General features: G+C 46.1%; 1 long non-coding RNA gene across 1 annotated transcript; it reads right to left on the minus strand.

The window, feature by feature from the left end:
- Nucleotides 1-2,699: 2,699 nt before the first annotated feature.
- On the minus strand, nt 2,700-6,684 carry LOC144121964 (uncharacterized). The gene is made up of 3 exons (XR_013312758.1): nt 6,449-6,684; nt 3,097-3,232; nt 2,700-2,998 (listed from the first exon to the last, which is right to left on the minus strand). It is a non-coding gene; the product is annotated as an uncharacterized LOC144121964 (long non-coding RNA).
- Between the last annotated feature and the right edge of the window lie 214 nt (nt 6,685-6,898).

Consider the following 6,898-nt stretch of genomic DNA (forward strand, 5'->3'; position numbering starts at 1 on the left):
GCTGCCAATTGTGAACTGCTGTTCCCTTGCTAGACTGTTGAACATTGCTTCGCTTTTATGCCCAATAATTTTTACACCCACAGTACTACTCTGCCTGTCGAACTCATTGATCATGTTTTGCAGTTCATCTCCTGAGTGGCTTAGCAATGCAGTCATCAGCGAATCACAGATTACTAAGGTATTCTCCATTTATTCTTGTCCCCATTTATTCCCAACCAAGGCATCTGAAAACCTCCTGCAAAAGGCGGTGAACAGCACTGGCAAGATTGTGTCTCTCTGCCTGACACCTTTTCTAATTGGAATTTTATTGCCGACTTCAGGGAGAACTATCGTAGCTATGCTGTTGTTATAGATATTCCCAGTATTTTCACATAATTAACACCCTTCTACGCCCTCATTCAGCAATGCCTGCATGACTGCTGAGGTTTCCATCGAGTCAAATGCTTTCTCGTAATCAACGAAGGCTATATATAAGCGTTAGTTATATTCTGCGCATCTCGACCACATGAGTGAAATGTGCATATTATGTTAGCATTCTTCCAAGCTTCTGGTACACTCGAGGTCATAAGGCATTGCGTATACAGGGTGGCTAGTTTTTCTAGCACAATCTCCTCTCTGTCCTTCATCAAATCAGCGGTTACCTGATCCACACCTCTGCTTTGCCCCTTTTCATTGTTCCTAAAGCTTTCTTTACTTTGTCTTTCTTTATTGGCGGGATGTCCCAGTGCTGCGCGCTACTGCCTCTCTCATTAACGTCGTGATTGCATTTCGTCTACTGTATAGATTTATGTAGAACTCTTCGGCTATTTTAACTATACTATCCATATTGATAAAGACACTGCCCTCCTTGTCTCTTCACGAATACATCTTGTTTTTGCCTACGCCTAGTTTCCTCTTTGCCGCTTTTAAGCCATCTCTATTCTTTAGAGCATGCTCGATTCTCTCCATATTATCTTGTGTCCGCTATCTTACACTTATTAACTTTGATAGCTATGTCACTTCTATTCTGTCTACGGGGATACACGCCTTCATGCTTTGGCATTTCTTAATCAGATCATTCGTCCCCTGAGATAGCTTGCCGGTATCCTGTTGAACCAACCTACCGCCTACTTCAACTCTGCATTCCACAATGATAGCTGTGAGATTTTCGTTCATTGCTTGAACATTAAGGTCGTCATCATCAGTTAAAGACAAATATCTGTTCTGCAACGATATCGTGAATTCCTCTACTCGCCCTCTAACCGCTAACTCAGTAATAGTCTTCCGCTTCACTAGTTCCTTATCTCCCTCTTCATGTCTAGGCTAATTCGAGACCTTACCATCCTGCGGTTGCTATAACGCACCTTTCTGAAGACCTCCATAGCCTAAACGATGCCAGGTTGAGCGCACAGTATGAAGTCTATTTCATTTTTAGTCTCACCACTGGGGCTCTTCCACGTCCATTTTCTTTTTCTCATTTATGAGAAAAAGTATTCATCATCTATAAATTACTTCTCTCTTCAAACTCTACTGATAATTCCCCCCTGCTAGAGTCTATGCTATAGTCGCCTAATGCCTGGTCTCCAGCCTGCTTCTTCCCTACCTTGGCATTGAAGTTGCCCATCAGTACAGTGTAGTTTTTACTTTGCTCATAGCCGATTCAACGTCCTCATAGGAACTTTCTAGGATCTAGTCATCATAGACAGATGTAGTTGCGTAGGCCTGTACCACCTTCAGTTTGTAACTCTTATTGAGCCTAATTACGACAGCTGCCACCCTCTTGTTAATGCTATAGAATTTCTCCATGTTGCTAGCATATCATGATTGATGAGGAATCCCACACCTAGTTCTTGCCTGTCCACTAACTCACAATAGCATAGTATGTGCCCGCCTTTTAACATTGCATACACTTCATCTCTCCACCTAGCCTCACTAAGCTTTATGGCATCCCATTTAATACCCGCTAGTTCCTCTAACAGCACTGCTATACTAGCCTCACTGCATAAGGTTCTGGCGTTAAAAGTTGCCAGGCTCAGTTTCCAGTAGCAGCCCATCCAGAGCCGGAGATTCTTAGCATCCTCCGCTGCGTCACAGGCCTCACTGCCGCCGCCTCAGTCAGCTGCTCCGCAGCCGCTAGGGACTGAAGGCCGATGGTTCTCCTCCTATATGAACTCTGATGAGTGTGGTTACCTGTAAGTGGAACACGTCAGTGAGTGCTAGTGTGAACGACTATGGGTACATGAGTGCAAACACCTTAATTAAGTCCCAGTTTTCTTGCTTCAATACTGTAGCTCGTTGGTCAACGCGTTAACAGTGACAAAGTGATACTATGGAGGGGAGCAGGCCTCTACCTGCCTCATATCACAAGCTAAGTGCGACATCCAATACCAGAACATATCAGGGCTTCTGCCTCCGGAAAAGAGGGAAGCGTGCATTTCTTTCTTTGCGTATTCTGTGCGCACAGCAGGACGCAGCCTTCATATTCCCCATGAATTAGTGCAATAAATGAGTTATGACTGCAGTGATTGTTCGTGTCTGCGGATGTTTCTTCCTAATGTGTTAGTGGTTTTCGTATGGCAGTTATGTCCCAAGAAAGTAACAAACTTGCCCAAAAGAAGAGCTTCAAATGGGCCCAGTTGGTTTGTAATCTTCGACATTGTTATTTCACTACTCATGGTTTACACAGACAAGAACGACACATACAGACAGGGAGCAAACTATCTACTGATATTATAGCGTGGGAAATTCGTTTTATATGAACTGTCAAGATCAAAAAAGAAGGGACACAAAAACAAGTAGCTTCATGGAGATGAGTTGTCTAATCTTCTGCTGACAGGCATGCATAGAGGATTGAGTCTTTTCACTTCCTTAAAAAGTTAACCTCTCGCTTCGTCAGCGCTACCGAAGGGTCGCTTACGCAAGTGCCTTCCTTCTCAGATGTCATGCAAAATGCTTCATATAGCTCCCTTTGCATTTTATCTTGGGATCGCATGATGACAGTGGTGCTATTAAGCAATGGCTGGAAAGAAATTGATAAAAAACGAGTTAAATTGTGACTTAGAGGTCATAGCATGGCTAAAATATCATCATGACAAGTTAAGGATGGAAAGTAAATACCCTGAAAAGAAAATGAGACAATTAGCTGGGAATCGGGCCCATGACCTTGGGTTGCGAGCCAGACAGGCTATAGACCCTAAGGCCACTAAGGCACGCACGGTTGGCTTGGTTACAGGGAGACCTTGTGTCTCTTGTGCTGAAGGAAAAAAAATTAAAGATGAAAACAATTAGAAAAAATGTATAAAAATGTATAATAAATAAAGAACAGTGTTCGTGTCTGTGCAATTATATGCAAAAATGACCCCAGACCGCTGAAGGGACTAATTAGTACCGCTGAAGGGACTAATTAGTGTCCCTCAAAATTTTTTCTTCTTCTAATACATGACTGAAACTGTGGTCGCTGTGGTGATGTGCACTAGTATGTTAAATGGTATTTCAACATCCCCTTTGGTTAATTTTCACCTTTTAAATTGCTGGAGTCAAGTATGATGTTTTTAATTACAATTGTTTACAGCTTGAACACCACAGCTGTTTTTAGACTGTTTTTTCCTTCTAGGCAGCACAGAATTCAAGAAAGTTCTGAAACAGAATTGCCCATTTGAAGTTGCGTGGTAAACTATATTTAAAACAACAATGCAAGTGGCTTTCCTTCTGAAATTGTTGCCCCCATGCATATGCTTTCTAATAAGTTTTTTCAGCAATTTCTACAACAGAAAAGTTTTCAGCACTTTCATTTTATTGTACAGATGGTGCAACAATCTACAAGATTTTCAAATTTCGCCTTGGTAATGTTTTGCAGTAAACACAGCCTTTCTCTGGCGCAATGCCTGGGAGGTTTGCTAGGAAGTCAAGTGTGAGCATTTGTAGTGTGAGTGGCGAAGTGTTTGTATCAACTTATCTGGTGGGATGATCCGAGACAAACTTCACATTAGGCGTGACTGGTGCATCCTATTTGTAAACATGATGACCGCTTAGCAGCACCGGCTCCGCACTTTTTTTTTTTTGAGCGAATGTTGCTCAAGTATCAGTGCCTGTTCCGTTACCACCCGTATCTCTTTGCAGTGCGCAGTGTACGACAAGGACGAGCTACTATGGCATTACCATTTCGGCAGGGATGGAACTGCATCCATAACAAGCCTGCTGCTTGATGACTTGTGCAACACCCCAAGAGGTGCAATCACGGTGTGCCTGCACTGCTGCAAGTACTTCTCGCAACTTCCTGATCACAACTGGGAGATGCTGACAGCATGCATGTTAGCACTGCATCAGGGGTTGTGCGAAGAGTGGCAGAAGGGGGGGGCACATGTTGGAGACCATTGTGGTACCGGAGGTACACGACGGCATTACAGAATGCAAGATGAAAATAACACGTTCATGCCTTTTTCTCTAGCGCCCTGTCTAGCGTTTGAACATTCCAGTCAGCTCTCTTCCCCTCCTCATGACCCCTAAATAAAATATGCAAGATGACTCACTGCTAGATTTGCAAGTTTAATTCCTTTTTTTCTAGACAGTTATTTTTTAAAAGGACATATATTTTCCTGCCTCTGCAGAATATCCATGCTGCACAACACAGCGAAAATCACCACTTCATTTTTTCAAGATAACATCACCCTATTATATGCCTGCTGCCATATTGCATAGGCTGATGTTGAATTCCTCACAGTCATGCCTAGCAAATTCAGATTACCCCTAGACAAAATGAGCAATGTCAGCTTAGCTAGCCTGATGACTCACTTCACCTTACCCAAGACCTTGATAGTGAACTTAAGTTAGACAGGAACTTAAACGCACAAGCAAACGGACCCAGGAGTCCATCGCAAGGAGGCACCCGCATACAGTACGGCGTGGTTCGGAATTGGTGGTAGGGGTGGGAGGTTCAGTTACTTTTGTCCCCGATTGCTGAGGCAGCAACAGCAGACACCAGTAAGCATCAATCCTACCGATATACAGCAGCACGGCAGCAATAGCAGACACCAGTAAGGATGAAACCAAACAGGGCAGCCCCATGTACTACCTCAAGGTTTCTCAGAACTTACCTAAATTGTCAGGTTTAATTACCTTCCTTATAATAATTTCTCTTTGCTTATGGAGAAATGTGGCTCGCTCATGAAACAGGATGCACCGTACGCACATTGGTGCCCTGAGACATGTGTGTGTGTGAAAAACTTTATTTCAGGGAGGAAGCTTGAGGTAGCCGGAGCACCCTCTCGCAATCTCTAGGTGGGCTCCTCATTACAGGAGCCCATTGGCGACAATCGCGACTCGGGCTCGGTGGACCAGGGCCTTCTGGCTTGCCAGGTCCGAGCAGCCGAGCAGGGCTGCCTCCCAGTCCTCCCGGGTGGGGTTGGGTTTGGGGGCGAGGTTCGGGGTTGACTGGCATGCCCACACCATGTGAAAGATGTCCGAAGACTTCTCCGCACAGTGTGGGCATTCTCCTGTACAGGCAGGATCAAAGTGTTTTAAAACTGCCGGGCACAGCAGCGTTTTGGTGTAAAGGCGGAGGAGTGTGCGTTCCTCCACCTTTGTAAGGCCCTTACAAGGCTTGTGATAAATTGCATGGCCGAATTGGAATAATTCAGTAATTTCTCGAAAAGTGAGGGCCGGATTGGGTTCGGGATCCGTATCCAAAGGGTCTGAAGGCGTTGCCCGAAGAGTGAGCGCGCGGGCGGCGGCGTCTGCCGTTTCATTGAGCTGGAGCCCATACATTCGTTCCAGACGCGGGGGCCCCGAGGTAGTTACTGTTTTGAAGGATGCGATGCGCAAAGAGAGGAATGTACCCCTGTTTAATATTTCTGCTGGCCCCTCTCGAATCGGTGACGATCACTCGCGACTCCTGGTCTGCGGCGGCTAACGCGATGGCAACTTCTTCCGCATGTGTTATGTCTTGAGCTCGGAACGTTAGGCCATTCACCACGATTTTTTGGTGGACGACTGCGGCCGTGTACCACGTATACAGTGACATTACAGAGGTCCTCAATGAGGCTTAACCAAACATTGGGAGTTTTGGCTTAATATCCGGACATGGCACAGATCTGTATCTACGACAGCCTGACGGCGTGGTCCAATTTTGTTTTTATTGTTTATCAGTGTCTGCTTTCTGACGCGCTTGTCAGTAAATATGCACTGAACAGACGATAAATTCAAGCACCGACGAGCATCGACGTTCGTCTTTCGTGCTGCACGCACGAGCCTAGAGGCTTCGTCAAATGCATCACTGTCTTCTTTGGCAATACCACAGTGACAAAAAACGCTGCAGCAGCAAATGTGTGCAGCGTCAGTGTGCAACGAGAAGAAAGGGGCCGGCAGTTGTCACGATGAATTACGCAGCGCTTCGGACCACCAGTATCGCTCATTACTTGTTCAACACAACAACTGTCCCGCGCGTCAAACCACGATCACTAACGCAGCTTACCTTTCCGCCGTTCCACGCGCCCGAGCCTTGCCCGAGCTACATGCTGGCAGCCGACGAACCGCGCGGCCGTTGGCTTGGCGTTCGATACGCCTGCACTCCCTGCACCAGTTCTGTAAAGTTCCGCAGCGGCACCGTGGCGGTGCCGCGAGCGTGCAGCGCCAGTTCCAGCAGTTCACGTGCTGCCTACTTCCGAAACGAATGATCGAGTGCAGGCCTGGTCGTCTGCTAACCAATTGGCGTCGCCACCAAATTGCTGCCAGCAGCGTGGCGCCCAAATCAACGGCCGCCAACATCTGTGTCGTTATATCAGCGCTGTGTCGTTATATCTGCCTCTGTCCGTGTCTAAAGGTGCGCTGTTTTTCCAAATATGAGCTACCAACTATCCCGTTTGACCACCCTTGCAACATCCCGAACCGCGTGAAGAATTTTCAAACAGCACATCGCAGCGAA

Source organism: Amblyomma americanum, chromosome 2 (assembly GCF_052857255.1).
Source record: "Amblyomma americanum isolate KBUSLIRL-KWMA chromosome 2, ASM5285725v1, whole genome shotgun sequence".
Classification (NCBI taxonomy): Eukaryota; Metazoa; Arthropoda; class Arachnida; order Ixodida; family Ixodidae; genus Amblyomma; species Amblyomma americanum.